This window comes from Trachypithecus francoisi, unplaced genomic scaffold (assembly GCF_009764315.1).
Source record: "Trachypithecus francoisi isolate TF-2019V2 unplaced genomic scaffold, Tfra_2.0 Lachesis_group6, whole genome shotgun sequence".
Taxonomy (NCBI): Eukaryota; Metazoa; Chordata; class Mammalia; order Primates; family Cercopithecidae; genus Trachypithecus; species Trachypithecus francoisi.
The window spans coordinates 97085589-97099505 of record NW_022681471.1 but is presented as its reverse complement, the minus strand read 5'-3'; the positions used below and the strand labels follow the sequence as shown (position 1 = coordinate 97099505).

The window sequence follows — 13917 nt, the reverse complement described above, 5'->3', positions numbered from 1 at the left end:
AATCTGAGATCGATTTTGGTGATAATTGTGCAACTCTGAATATACTGAAAACCTTTGACTTGTACACTTTAAATGGACGATTTGTATGGTATGTGAATTAGATCTCAAGGGTGCTATTTTAAAAAACTTAAATATAGATAATCTCATCAATTAAAAATAATTTGAATTCTTTGTTGTGCTTTTTCAGATTCTTTACATTTATGACTTAACCAATCTAGTTTTGGAAGATACAGGCAAAAAGAACACCCAATGGAGACACATAAAAAATGTTATTAGGCTGGGTGCAGTGGCTCATGCCTGTAATCCCAGCGCTTTGGGAGGCCGAGGTGGGCAGATCACTTGAGGTCAGGAGCTCAAGGCCAGCCTGGCCAACATAGGGAAAACCCATCTGTACTAAAAAATACAAAAAATTAATTAGCTGGGTGTGGTGGCACACACCTGTAATCCCAGCAACTTGAGAGGATGAGGCACGAGAATTGCTTGAGCCCAGGAGGTGGAGGTTACAGTGAGTTGAGATCATGCCCCGCACTCAAGTCTGGGTGACAGAACGAGACTCTGTCTCAAAAAAAAAAAAAGTTAATTATTAATACTGCCTTGTCTAAAATGTTGAATAAATGAAATGAGATCTTTGTTTTCAGTGTATTGAGTCAGCATTTCGTGATTGGGTTAGTAACTTAGAAAAGTTAGGTAATTTTGACAAAGATTGGTAAAAAGCTGTTAACAGATAACTGAATTTACCTTTTTTTTTTCTTTTTGAGATGGAGTCTTGCTCTCTCACCCAGGCTGGAGTGCAGTAGCGCAATCTTGGCTCACTGCAACCTCCACCTCCTGGGTTCAAGCAGTCTCCCTGCTTCAGCCTCCCTAGTAGCTGGGCTTATAGGTGCCTGCCACCACGCCCGGCTAATTTTTGTATTTTTTAGTAGAGACAGGGTTTCGCCATGTTGGCCAGACTGGTCTTGAACTCCTGACTTCAGGTGATCCGCCTGCCCTGGACTCCCAAAGTGCTGGGTTTATAGGCTTGAGCCACCATGCCCAGCCTAACTTTGAGTTTATCTTAACCTGTTGTTTCAACAGAGTAGATTGATAGTTAGGCCTACCCGCATTCTGTAACATTTGATGTGACTTATGTCTAATATTAAGTCAACATAGCTCACCTATTGGCTGATTTAGGGACTGGGATTTATGGAACTTCACAGCCTTTGTAACGATTAAAAAAAGGAGTTAAAAACAGGTGTTTTCTTTTTAAAATAAGTTTTTTCATTTTGATGATACTCTTCAACATTAGTATATGCATTTTGGATTATCCAGATGAATGCCTCATAATCAAGAACTGTTAACATCATTTCAGTACTTATGTTAGCTTTGTGTTTTTGTTGCCTTGCTTAGTTGTAACATTAGATTTGTGGGATAATGAGAACAACAGAGACAGACCCAACACATGAATAATATGATGGTGCCAAGGGCAAATGATGTCACAGGACACTATGTGTATAGAGTAGTGTAATCATTCAAGTAGAAGTAGGAACATATGATGCCAGGCAAAACTCGAACCCATGCCCTAGCATTCAGTAATACACTGCCATCTGTCACGTTATTTTAATAGTTTTATTTGTATTTCATTTATAAATTCATTTTGGTTTTAGTTATAAGAGCAGTAAGCATAAGGAATTTAATCCTAATTTCATTTCTGCATTTATTTAAGCAACATTGAAATAGAGAGTGATTAGTTTTTGAAAATTCTGTTATGGTAGAACCAGAATTTGCAAGCTTGAGCCAGTTTACTTAATATTATTGATAGAAACCTAGCATTTGGCATTAGATGACTGGAACTGGGACTGCAATTCTCTATTTACTAGGTTATTTCTCCATTTATGAAATGGGAAATATATTTATATTTCTACCTAAAAGGGTCATTCATTTGTTCATTTTTTCACTCAACAGATAATTAGTAAGTTGTATAGCACCACATAATTTTATCTCATTACTAGTTTAATTTTCCCTACTGTCAAATTTTCTTTAGAGCCAGCACAAAATCTGATAGGAATATTATGCTATGAATTGTCTTCTAGAGGGTAAGATACCACTCCCATTCCTCCTTCTTTGAGACAGGTTCTCGCTCTGTCACCCGGGCTGAAGTGCGGTGGTGCGATCATGGCTCACTATAGCCTTGAACTGCAAGGCTTAAGTCATCCTCCCGCCTCAGCATCCTCAGTAGTTGGGACTACAGGTGCATGCCGCCACGCCCAGCTAATTTTTGTATTTTTTTGTAGAGAAGGATTTTGCCATATTGCCCAGGCTGGTGTGCTGGGCAACTCCTGGGCTCAAGTGATCTGCCCACCTCGGCCTCCCAAAGTGTTGGAATTACAGGTGTGAGCCGCTTCACGCGGCCTAAACCTTTAACTTGAAATTTACTTTTAAAAAATAGGACAAAATAATTTTAAAATGTGGTAGGATCCTGTGTTAATGCAGTGGAATAACAGCTATATCAGTAAAACTGTTGAGGCTGTTCATGTATTTAAAAATCAACCTAAGCAATTGTAGTATGTATGCCAGGAACAGAAAATTCTGGTAATTTATAGTTGGGGGAATAATTTTCCTCTGGGCTGATCTAGAGATTATATTTATAGGGACCCTCTGAAGGTTCAAAGATAAGAATTGTCAAAAGGGGATAATAATCAGCATTTAAAGAGAGGAATAACCAGCACTTGTTAAAACACCTACTCTTTATTGGGTCCCTCCGTGTGTCTGGTACTTCACATGCGTTCTATTAAGCTTTTCAACAGTCTCTGGAGGTATTAGCCATCTTGAGAGAGAAAAAAAAAGATACCTGGAGTTAGAACTAATCATCTATTGTTGACCTGTCTGCTATGTTGCAGTATATGCATTGCCGAAAACCTCATAGTCTGCAAAAATCAGGTACCAAAAACTAACGATGTGTATAGGGAAAAATGGGATTAAGAGTAAACTGATCACTCCAAAGCTGTGTTACTTTGTAATTAGAGCACTAACAAAACAAAAATCCAGTAAAATAGCCATTTTAAAGATCCTGAATTTCTGACAAACTACGATAAATATAGTATTTGAAAAAGGATAGCTTGATGGAAGGGGCAGGTATAAGGGGTAGGATTGGGGTGACTGAGTTAGGGAGACAAAGCTAAGATGTATAAATATCAGATGGAACTGCATACATACTTCTGAGACAGAGCATGTGGCCAGACTAAGCCAAGAAGAAGAATGCAGGGGGTAGGCGGGGGTGGTGATGAGCATCTGGTTCAGACCTATAACCCCCAACCCCATGCTGCATTCAGCTTCTGTTACTTGTGGGTACAAAGCATTAATGTGTTGGGGGAAAAGTGGCAACCACTGTTCTACTTTGTGAATTTGATGACTCTAGGTATGTCATAAGTGGAATCATAAAATATTTGTCCTTTTGTGACTGCTTTATTTCAGTTAACATAGTGCCCTCAAGGTTCATCCATGTTGTAGCATGTCAAAATTTCCTTCCTTTCTAAAGCTGAATAATTTTCCATTGTTTGTATATCTATTTTATTGACACATTCATCTGTCAGACGGATACGTGTGCTTCCACATTTTGGCTATTGTGACTAATGCTGCTATGAACATGGATGTACAAGTATTTGTTTAAGTCCCTTTCAGTTCTTTTGAATGTATACCCAGAAATGGGTTTGCTGTATGTATCATACATAAATTCTGTGTTTAACTTTTTTTTTATTTTTATTTTTTGAGACAGAGTCTCACTCTTGTCACCCAGGCTGGGGTGCAGTGGCTCCATCTTAGCTCACTGCAACCTCTGCAGCCCTGGTTCAAGCTATTCTCCTGCCTCAACCTCCCAAGTAGCTGGGATCCCGCCACCGTGCCCGGCTAATTTTTGTATTTTTAGTAGAGACAAGGTTTCACCATCTTGGCCAGGCTGGTCTTGAACTCCTGACCTCGTGATCCACCCACCTCGACCTCCCAAAGTGCTGGGATTACAGGCATGAGCCACCACGCCTGGCCAATTCTGTGTTTAACTTTTTGAGGAATCACCATACGTTTTCCACAGTGACTGCACCATTTTACATTTCTTCCAGCAATGCGCAAGGGTTCCAGTTTCTCCCCTTATCCTTGCTATCACTTGTATTTTCTGCCTTTTTGATTATAGCCATCCTGGTGATATCTCATTGTGGTTTTGGTTTGCGTTTCCCTGATGGCTAATGATACTGAGTATCTTTTCATATGCTTATTGACCATTTGTATGTCTTACACATTCAGATCCTTTGCCCATTTTTCAATTGGGTTGTCTTTTTGTTATTATTGAGTTGTATGAATTCTTTGTATATTCTAGATACAAGTCCCTTACTGGACACATTATTTGAAAATATTTTTCTTGTAATTTGTGGGCTGTGGGTTGTCTTTTCACTGTTTATAGTGTTCTTTGGAGCACAGAGATTTTAAAATTTTGATAAAGTCCCATTTATCTTTTGTTGCTCCTGCTTTTGGTGTTGTACCTGTTAGAATCCATTGCCAAATCCTAGATCATTAAGATTTGCCCCCATGTATTCTAAGAGTTCTATAGTTTTTTACCTTAATTTAGATCTTTGATGCATTTCACGTTAATTCATGTTGTTACTGGAAAACATTTTTATATGTAATAGGCTCAACAATGAATTATATACATGTTGTTTTAAACAATGCATTTTAAATCAGTTAAGAGAAAGGAGAAATATGCAGTCATACTGTTTTCTTATAATTTTGCATAATTGCATTTACCAGTGTTCTTTAACTGAGGATGTGTCTTGTCTTGCTCCTCAGGTTGTCATACTGGAAGTTGATTTCTGAATTCTTTTTTTTTTTTTTTAAGATAGAGTCTTGCTCTGTCACTCAGGCTGGAGTGCAATGGCGCGATCTTGGCTCGCTGCAACCTCCGCCTCCTGGGTTCAAGCAGTTCTCCTGCCTCAGCCTCCCAAGTAGCTGAGATTACAGGTGCCTGCCGCCATGCCCAGCTACTTTTTTGTATTTTTAGTAGAGACGGGGTTTTGCCATGTTGGCCAGGCTGGTCTCAAACTCCTGACCTCAGGTGATCCACCTGCCTCAGCCTCCCAAAGTGCTGGGATTACAGGTGTGAGCCACTGCGCCCGGCCCTGAATTCATTTTTGAAATAAATTTGGTTGATAGTTTCTTTTTTTTTTCTTTTTCTTTTTTTTGAGACAGAGTGTTGTTCAGCCTCCCGAGTAGCCGAGATTACAGGCACCTGCCACCATACCTGGCTAATTTTTGTGTTTTTAGTAGAGATGGGGGTTTCACCATGTTGGCCAGGCTGGTCTTGAACTCCTGACCTCGTGATCCGCCCGCGGTGGCCTCCCAAAGTGCTGGGATTACAGGCGCGAGCCACTGCGCCCGGCCAATTTTTTGTATTTTTAGTAGGTCTTTTGATAGCTGCTTATTGCCATGATCTCTCCTGTTTTCTGTTGTTTTCCAACACACCCTCAGGCAGCATATTACCATATCGTTTCAAATAGTTCACTTTAAGACAACCCCAGAACTCTGTTCTTAAGGCCTGCCTTTCCCCCTAGGCAAAATCTTTACACCACTGCTTCAGAACTGGGTTGACTGTGGCTCACTTCTCAGAGTGACACCTCTGCTTCTTGAGCAGGGTGCTTGGCTTTGCCTATCATGGAATCTTCACTGAGTGAGGTAGGGTGGGGGCCATTAGGACCACGCTTTTCTTGACCTGCTGCACCTGGGGTTAAGAGCGTTTCTTGACCTGCTGCACCTGGGGTTAAGAGCGTCTGCCTCACAAGTGGTGCCTAGCTGGAAAAGAGCCCCCAGACTTCTTAGCCATTCTTGCCTGCAATAGAGCCTCTGCAACTCAAAGTTGGGGGTGATGAGAAATGCTGGATGTCTTTCCCACCTGGAGAGATACCATCAACTGGGAGCTGGGTCAGGGAGGTGTGTTCTTGGCCGTTCTCACCTGGAGTGGAGCTACTGTCCTGCTGAGCTGGCTCAAATGCCACAGACTGTCCTTATTGAGATATGGTAGATTTTCTTAAATAAGTTATTTTTTCATTTGCTATATGCCCTTAGGACAATTTCCAGAGGCTTTTAGTGTTTTTTGTTTTTTAAAAAAATAATTTTCACCAGTTACGGTTGTTTCACTGGGAGAGCATTTACAGAGCCTCTGATGGCACCATTCCAAAAGTTATTTTTAAATGTAAAATTACTCAAATTGCCTACAGCCACTTAAAAATTTGTGTTTGAGAATGCTTTGGATAAGATGCTGAAGTTTATATGTATGTAAAAGCTTCAGTACCCTAATTGTGTACATACAACTTGACAGACGCTCAGTATGGAGGAGGTTTGAATAAGGGTGTTTGGCCAATTACTGAGCATTTCTAAAAGAATAAATTGCTGCTGCCACAAGAATTTTGAATGCAGGATGTAGTTCTGTTGCAGTGACTTGTAGGAAGTTATCCATAGGAAGTAGCCATGGATGTACACAGTAATTTAGTGACAAAAATCAGGAGTCTGTAAGGGTGTGTGTGTGTGTGTGTGTGTGTAGTGTTGGAAATAAGCATTTAGCTCAAGTAACTTTTTTTTTTTTGAACATAAACTCAAGATTTTATTGTCTTCATAATAAAAGATGACACTTAGAACTGGATCACTTGGCCCTTTCTCTTCTTATCTCCTCCCAGTTCAAAATGCTTGCATCTTTTAATAGCCAGCATTCTCTTAGATCTGCAGTTGGGCTCAACGCACTCAAGCCTTAGCACAATCTTCTTTGTAGTTTTAGCCTTTTTCCGGAAAATCGGCTTAGTTTGCCACCATAGCCACTCTGCTTCCTGTCATAGCGCCGCTTTCCCTGGGCATACAGAGAATCCTTGCCCTTCTTGTACTGTGTCACTTTGTGGGGTTGGTGCTTGCCACACTTCTTACAGAAAGTCCGGCGGGTTTTAGGGACGTTAACCATGCTTGCAAGAGCGATATCGACACGGGAAGAAAGAAAGAAGCTGCGCCGCAAACGACCAAGTAACATATTTAACAGATTAATTGGACATCTTAATTTGCATTAACCTGAATTATTGATTGGATTTAAAGCTGTCTAGAACTAGCATCACACTGGGGGTGGGGAGGGCAGGAAACCTGTGCTTAATATAATTACCTTGACTGGCTTTGTGTATAACTTATCATAATGTGTGGTAAAGATAATAAGGTCTGTGCAAATGATAATGGCAGTGCCGGTGGAACTAGGAAAAGAAAAGCTTTTACCTTTGAGCAGAGGCCACATTTTAAAATAACTTAGGGATGTTTAGGTTTGTAGCTGTGGGCTCAACTATTAAAAATAACTTACTGTATTTCAGACTCCTTAACATGAACCTCCCCATTTAACACTCTATCTCTGTCAGAGGGAGAGATCCCCAGACTTCTCAGCCACTCCTGTCTGTTTGAGAAGCATTCTCAAACAACCCCCCCAACCCCGCCCCAGAGAAGGGGCCTCATTTTGTTGCCCAGGCTGGCCTCAAACTCCTGGGCTCAAGTGATCCTCCTGTTTCAGCCTCTGGAGTAGCTGGGGCTATAGGTGTGCACGACCATACCCAGCTAATTTTTATAACATGATTTTTTATTATTCCATATATCTGAGGAATACAGCTAATTGTGTCTTAGCTCCTTGATATGTACTGTAACAGTGACAAAGAATGCTTAACATGTGGAAATCGTGAATTAAGTGAAAAATCCAATTTTGTAAAACATGTTTCTGCATCAAAAACTAAACAGTTTGGGGTTATGGTGAGATTAATAGTAGTTCCCCCTCCCCTCCTTTTCTGACATTATTGATGTATGGTCTGATAGTTAAAACTGTAGGACACTGGCACTTGCACTGCCTGAGTTTGAATCCTGGCTCCTACCACTTTGACGGCCTATATTCTCTCTGTCCCAGTTTTTTTACTCATGAAATTGGGCTGATAATAGGGTTGTTCTGTTGTTCTAAGGATTAACTTGCTTGGAATAGTGCCTGAGACAAAATAAATACTTAAATGTTAGCTGTTGTCACTATTAATGAGGAAAATGTTACTTAAAATTTGAGGTATGTCACCCTGGCTTCATTAGTATTGAAGTTGGGAAATGAGAAGACAGAGTTGGAAAAAAAAGTTACAGGCTGATTATGAATGACCTTGAATATGTGCCAGATGGAGAAGAGAAGCCATTAAAGATTTTAGAGATGCAAAGTGTTGAGATTAATTAGCGTTAATATACTGAACGATTGGTGTAGTAGTGTGGACACTAGCCAGGTTGCCATTAAAATAGGAGTCTAGGCTAGAGTGGTTTGAGTGGGAGTGGAAAAGATAACATTGGACACATTATAAAAGAGGAATGAAGGAGATGGGAAGGGAGAGATTTGACTTTGTTTTTACTGTATTTCCCCACACCCCCAATTTTAGTTTTGAGCACTGCTGTAGACTGAACGTTTGTCTCCACTCCCCCGCCCCGAAAATTCGTATGTTGAAACCTAACCCCCATGTGATGGTATTAGGAGGTGTTTGGGAGGTGACTGGGTCTTGAGAGTGGAACCTTCACAAATGGGATTAGTGCCCCTGTATTAATAAAAGAGACTCAAGGAGAGTTCCCTCACACTTCCTGCCTTGTGAAGATACAGCAAGATTGCTGTCTGTGAACCGGAATACAGGCCTTCACCAGACACTAAAATATGCTTGGCCCCTTGATCCCCAGCCTCCAGAACTATTAAGTGTTACTTGAGCTTAATAGTTCTGGAGCTTTTGTTACAGAAGGGGCTAAGAGAAACACCTATTGTTTGCCAATGAATCCTTGGGATTCAGTGATGAGCAAAGCTTGCATAGCTTCTGCCCTTAAGGAGCTTTTATGTTTTAGTTAGAAGATAAACTCACACAGGTGCTATGAGAAAATAGGGTAGCTGGCTCATAGAGCCTAGGATATGAGTACTTGATGAATCCTGACTCAGGAGAGTTGGGAGCTGATGAATTAGTATGGGTAAAACTAAGCAGAGTGCTTTGTTCAGAGGCTCTCAGAGGTGGCATGAAGGAGCACCTTGTGAAGGAACAAGAAGAAGGCAAATTGAACTGGAGTTTGAACAAGCTTTGGTCGGGTTAGCTGCAAGATGAGGCTGGAATTGGGTGTTTGAGGGACTTGTAGACCATTAGATAAGTATTTTGATCTTCATCCTGGTCTTCGAACATTTTTTTTTCTTTTTTGAGACAGAGTTTCGCTCTTGTTGCCCAGGCTGGAGTGCAGTGGCGCGATCTTGGCTCACTGCAACCTCTGCCTCCCAAGTTCAAGCAATTCTCCTGCCTCAGCCTCCTGAGTAGCTGGGACTACAGGCATGTGCCACCACGCCTGGCTAATTTTGTATTTTTAGTAGAGACGGGTTTCTCCATGTTGGTCAGGCTGGTCTCGAACTCCCGACCTCAGGTGATCTGCCCACCTCGGCCTCCCGAAGTGCTGGGATTATAGGCGTGAGCCACCACGCCCGGCTAGTCTTTGAAGATTTTTAAGCAGTGCCATGACGTGTTTTGCATTTCAATAATATACTCATAGTGATGATTTTTGATACCAAAAGAACAAAACAATTGTAAGAATGGATGCAGGCCTGACAGTCACTGTGCTTTCAAGAGAAAGCTCAGTCCCTTTTCCCCGTTGTTTCCTCTTCTCGTTTGAGTTTATAGAAAACAACAGAAGGTTCTATGGAGAACCTTCATGGTATAGTGTAAGAGCCAAGGGTTTTAGAGTCTTAACGGAAATGTTGTGATCTTATATAAGCTCAGTGTACTTAATCTCTTAGCTTCTATTTATGTCTGTTAAATTGGATCGATGGCTGTGTGAGATAGGTATTATGATTAAATGAGATTATACAAATAAAGCACCTAGTGTTGTGTCTGATACACAAATAAGTACTTAAAACTTTTCAAGAATAACATAAATTAAGATAGAACGGGAAAGGAGCCACAGAGAACCTTTTAATGAAATGGAACCAACAAGTCCACAAAAGAAAATAAATCTTTAGCATAAATATTGAGACCTGTTTCGCCTTGTCCACAGGGTAGTTATGGACCATAGTGTCTGAATATAATTTATTGTGAGGTGTATGCCGCAAGTAATTATAAGTAGTTAAACAGTAATGTTTGCAAATGAGATTACCTAAAAATATTAGAGTCAAAGTTATCTCCTTAATAATTATTTTCACTCACATTTCATGTGTTTTCTTTTGAGGCACCAAAAGAACCCTTCAAGTCCAGCACATACACCATTAATATTTGCTATTTTTATTTTGTGTTCTGCTTTATACAGTTTTTGTGTTTGGGGAATTTCTCGGTGTCCATAGAAGTGTGTCAAGCCTGTGATAACCTTATTTTAGTGTCCTTTCTCATGCTGTGGTAGAAAAACTGCTGTGTAGGATACTTTTTCTCTAGACAATAATGCATTAAGATTTCGTCTTTAAAAACGAATCTGTCATAGCAATAAAATCTTCAATTTAAAAATTCAAAAAGATCTAAACTTGGCTTAAAAATAAGTTTTTTTTGTTGTTTTTATTTGAGACGGAGTCTCGCTCTGTCACCCAGGCTGGAGTGCAGTGGCACGATCTTGACTCACTGCAAGCTCCGCCTCCCGGGTTCACACCATTCTTTTGCCTCAGCCTCCCGGGTAGTTGGTACTGCAGGTGCCAGCCACGATGCCCGGCTAATTTTTTGTGTTTTTAGTAGAGACAGGGTTTCACCGTGTTAGCCAGGATGGTCTCCATCTCCCAACATTGTGATCTGCCTGCCTCGGCCTCCCAAAGTGCTGGGATTACAGGCATGAGCCACCGCGCCCGGCCAAAAATAAGTATTTTCATATTCCAAAATGGTGGGTATTTTGAAAGAAAGCTTAGCTGAAAAGATGCTGCTTACTGGATTGTAATAAACATGAAACAACTGATTTATACATTCACATTATAATTTTAAATCATTATATAGTTGACCCTTGAACAACATGGGTTCAATCTGTGTGGTCTACTTACACTGCAGATTTTTTTCAATAAATATATTAGAAAATATTTTGGAGATTTGTGACAATTTGAAAAAAACACGAGGATGAACTGCATAGCTTGGAAATACTGAAAAAATTAAGAAAGGTGTGTCATGAACGTGTAAAACATATGTAGATGCTAGTCCATTTACTACCATGAAATGTACATAAATCTATTAAAATTTAAAGTTTATCAAAACTTAATGCACACAAACGTTTTTATAGACCACATGTGGTGCCATGTGCAGTTGAGAGAAATGTAAACAAATGTAAAGATGGATTAAGTCATAACTGCATAAAATTAACTGTAGTACATTTTCTACTGTAGCTTCATAGCCATCTCCTTTTGCTACTGCGGTGAGCTTGTTGTAAGTATCGGATGAAAATATGTGACGCTAATTTCTTCGTGAGCAGTTCATCTCTCCAGTAAATGGTCTATCGTAAAATGATCTCTCATGTTCTCATGTATTTTTCATCATGTTTAGTGCAATACCATAAACCTTGAATAACATTGCGGGACTCATGAAGTGCCACTAGTGGTGCTGGCGAATGGGCTCCCAAGAAGCAGAGAAAAGTCATGACGTTATGAGAAAAAGTTGAATTGCTTGATAGGTACCATAGATTGAGGTCTGAGGTCTGCAGCTGTGGTTGTCCACCATTTCAGATGATTGATCTTGTAAACAGATGTTGTAATATTACTGTATTGGTAAATACAGTATAGTACTATAAATATTTTCTCTCTTCTGATTTTTTTCTTCTTCTTTTTTTTTTTTTTTTGAGACAGAGCCTTGCTCTGTCACCCGGGCTGGAGTGCAGTGGTGCGATCTCAGCTTGCTACAACCTCCATCTCCTGAGTTTAAGCGATTCTCTGCCTCAGCCTCCCCAGTAGCTGGGATTACAGGCACACACCACCACACCTGGCTAATTTTTTTTTTGCATTTTTTATTAGAGACGGGGTTTCACCATATTGGCCAGGCTGGTCTCAAACTCCTGACTTCAAGTGATCCGCCTGCCTCAGCCTCCCAAGTGCTGGGATTACAGGTGTGTTTGAGTCACCACCACCCCCACCCACCCCCGGCTCCTTCTGATTTTCTTAACTTTTTTCCTCTGGCTTGCTTTATTGTAAGAATACAGTATACATGTAACAAAATGTATTAGTTGCCTCTTTATGATCAGTAAGGCTTCTTGTCAGCAGTATGCTGTTAGTAGTTAAGTTTCTGAAGAATCAAAAGTTATTTATGGGCCGGGCGCAGTGGCTCACGCCTGTAATCCCAACACTTTGGGAGGCCGAGGTAGGCGGATCACGAGGTCAGGAGTTATAGACCAGCCTGGCCAACATAGTGAAACCGCATCTCTACTAAAAATACAAAAATTAGCCCGGTATTGTAGCGCATGCCTGTAGTCCCAGCTACTTGGGAGGCTGAGGCAGGAGAATCAGTTGAAACCAGGAGGCAGAGGTTGCAGTGAGCCAAGACCGTGCCACTGCACTCCAGCCTGGGCAAGAGAGTAAGATTCTGTCTCAAAAAAAAGAAAAGAAAAGAAAAGAAAGTAGTGAGGTCTGCTGCCCTCTACTGGTGAAGGCTAAGTATAGCTTGTGTTATACAGTTAGGTCTCTTGTCTCTAGTGAGTCAAATATTTTAAGAATGGAAAAACAAGGGTTATAGATGTCAGTTAAACATAGAAATTTGAAAGAAAGAAGTAATTCCCTTTGATTATTGGTACATAAAACCGGAATAGGCAAAATTCACAAGTCAAGATAATTTCCGTGTATGAGCTTAAGGATGATTTATCAAATTGTTTTCTAAGAAACTCAACTCACTTTGATGTCCAATAAGGGAAATAATCGGGTAGGAGTTGGAATTGCTGTTGCTTGTTTATTGTCTCTGTCCTCAGTCTGTAATGTTCTACAAAAGCAGAGATATTTGATGCACTATGTACTTCCATATATTCTCCTATGATTAGAACAATATGTGGCCCATTGTAGATGCTCAGTACACAATTCTGAGCTTTGAGTATTTAAACATCTTTTTTTGGATAAAAAAAATTTAGAGAAGAAAATCTTAAGTATCCTAGGATCATATATCAAGTCAGAGGATTTCAGTGAGCTGTATAAAAGGAGACAGATTCTGGGACATAGGGCAAATTTTAGCAGAGTTGGGATAATGACTGGGTAAGAAAGGACAATTCTTTGTCCCGAAAGGAATTCTCTGGTATTAAGGCCCTCTGTGAAAGCTGCTGGAGAAATTCAGTTCTGCAAAGTTTAAAGTAAATGGTTTGCTGTTCATGGAGTGCTAGATTACTTAATACAGTCCAGCCTTTATCTAGGTAAAGGTGATGCTTTTCCTATTATGGAAGATGTTAGGATGCTAAGTTTGAATATGAAAAAGTGCTGTGTTTCCTAGAGGCAATCAAATCACCATTTTGGTTGTATTTCCCATTGCAGAAAATTCGAGATGCATTCTGTTTGTATAATTTGTTTTTATGAAATAAAGCGTAAAACTTCATGTGGTAAATTTTCACACTGTGATTCATTGTATTTGAGCATGCCTATAGAAAGTGATTGCTACTGTGTCAAATATTGAATGATTTGAATAATTACTAAGTTGTTCAGTTGTGTGTAGGATACTGCTGCTTTGACTTGGTAGAGAGCTTGTTCTAGCCCTGCTAGGTATGCCTAAGTCTCTGTGACATAAAAAACAGGCTCTTTTAGAGTTGTGGGACTGCTGCTTGAAATCAAGCAAAGCTGTGCGATTCCCAGCTGTTTCCACCACTTGAGTATTGAATAGGATTTATTAAGAAAAGTAGTGGTGTTATTCTTGGATAACTTAATTGTATCTGTGATAAGTTTTTTCTCCGCTCAAACCTTTCCAAATTATATCT

At 40.1% G+C, this 13917-nt stretch overlaps 1 protein-coding gene and 1 pseudogene across 2 annotated transcripts in view; one reads left to right on the top strand and one right to left on the bottom strand.

Moving 5' to 3' along the window:
* USP9X (ubiquitin specific peptidase 9 X-linked) overlaps window positions 1-13917 on the top strand; it is a 144891-nt gene that overhangs the window by 16624 nt on the left and 114350 nt on the right.
* LOC117078235 lies at window positions 6590-7023 on the bottom strand (annotated as a pseudogene). Its single transcript, XR_004434952.1, has one exon. The product of XR_004434952.1 is annotated as a 60S ribosomal protein L36a-like (transcript).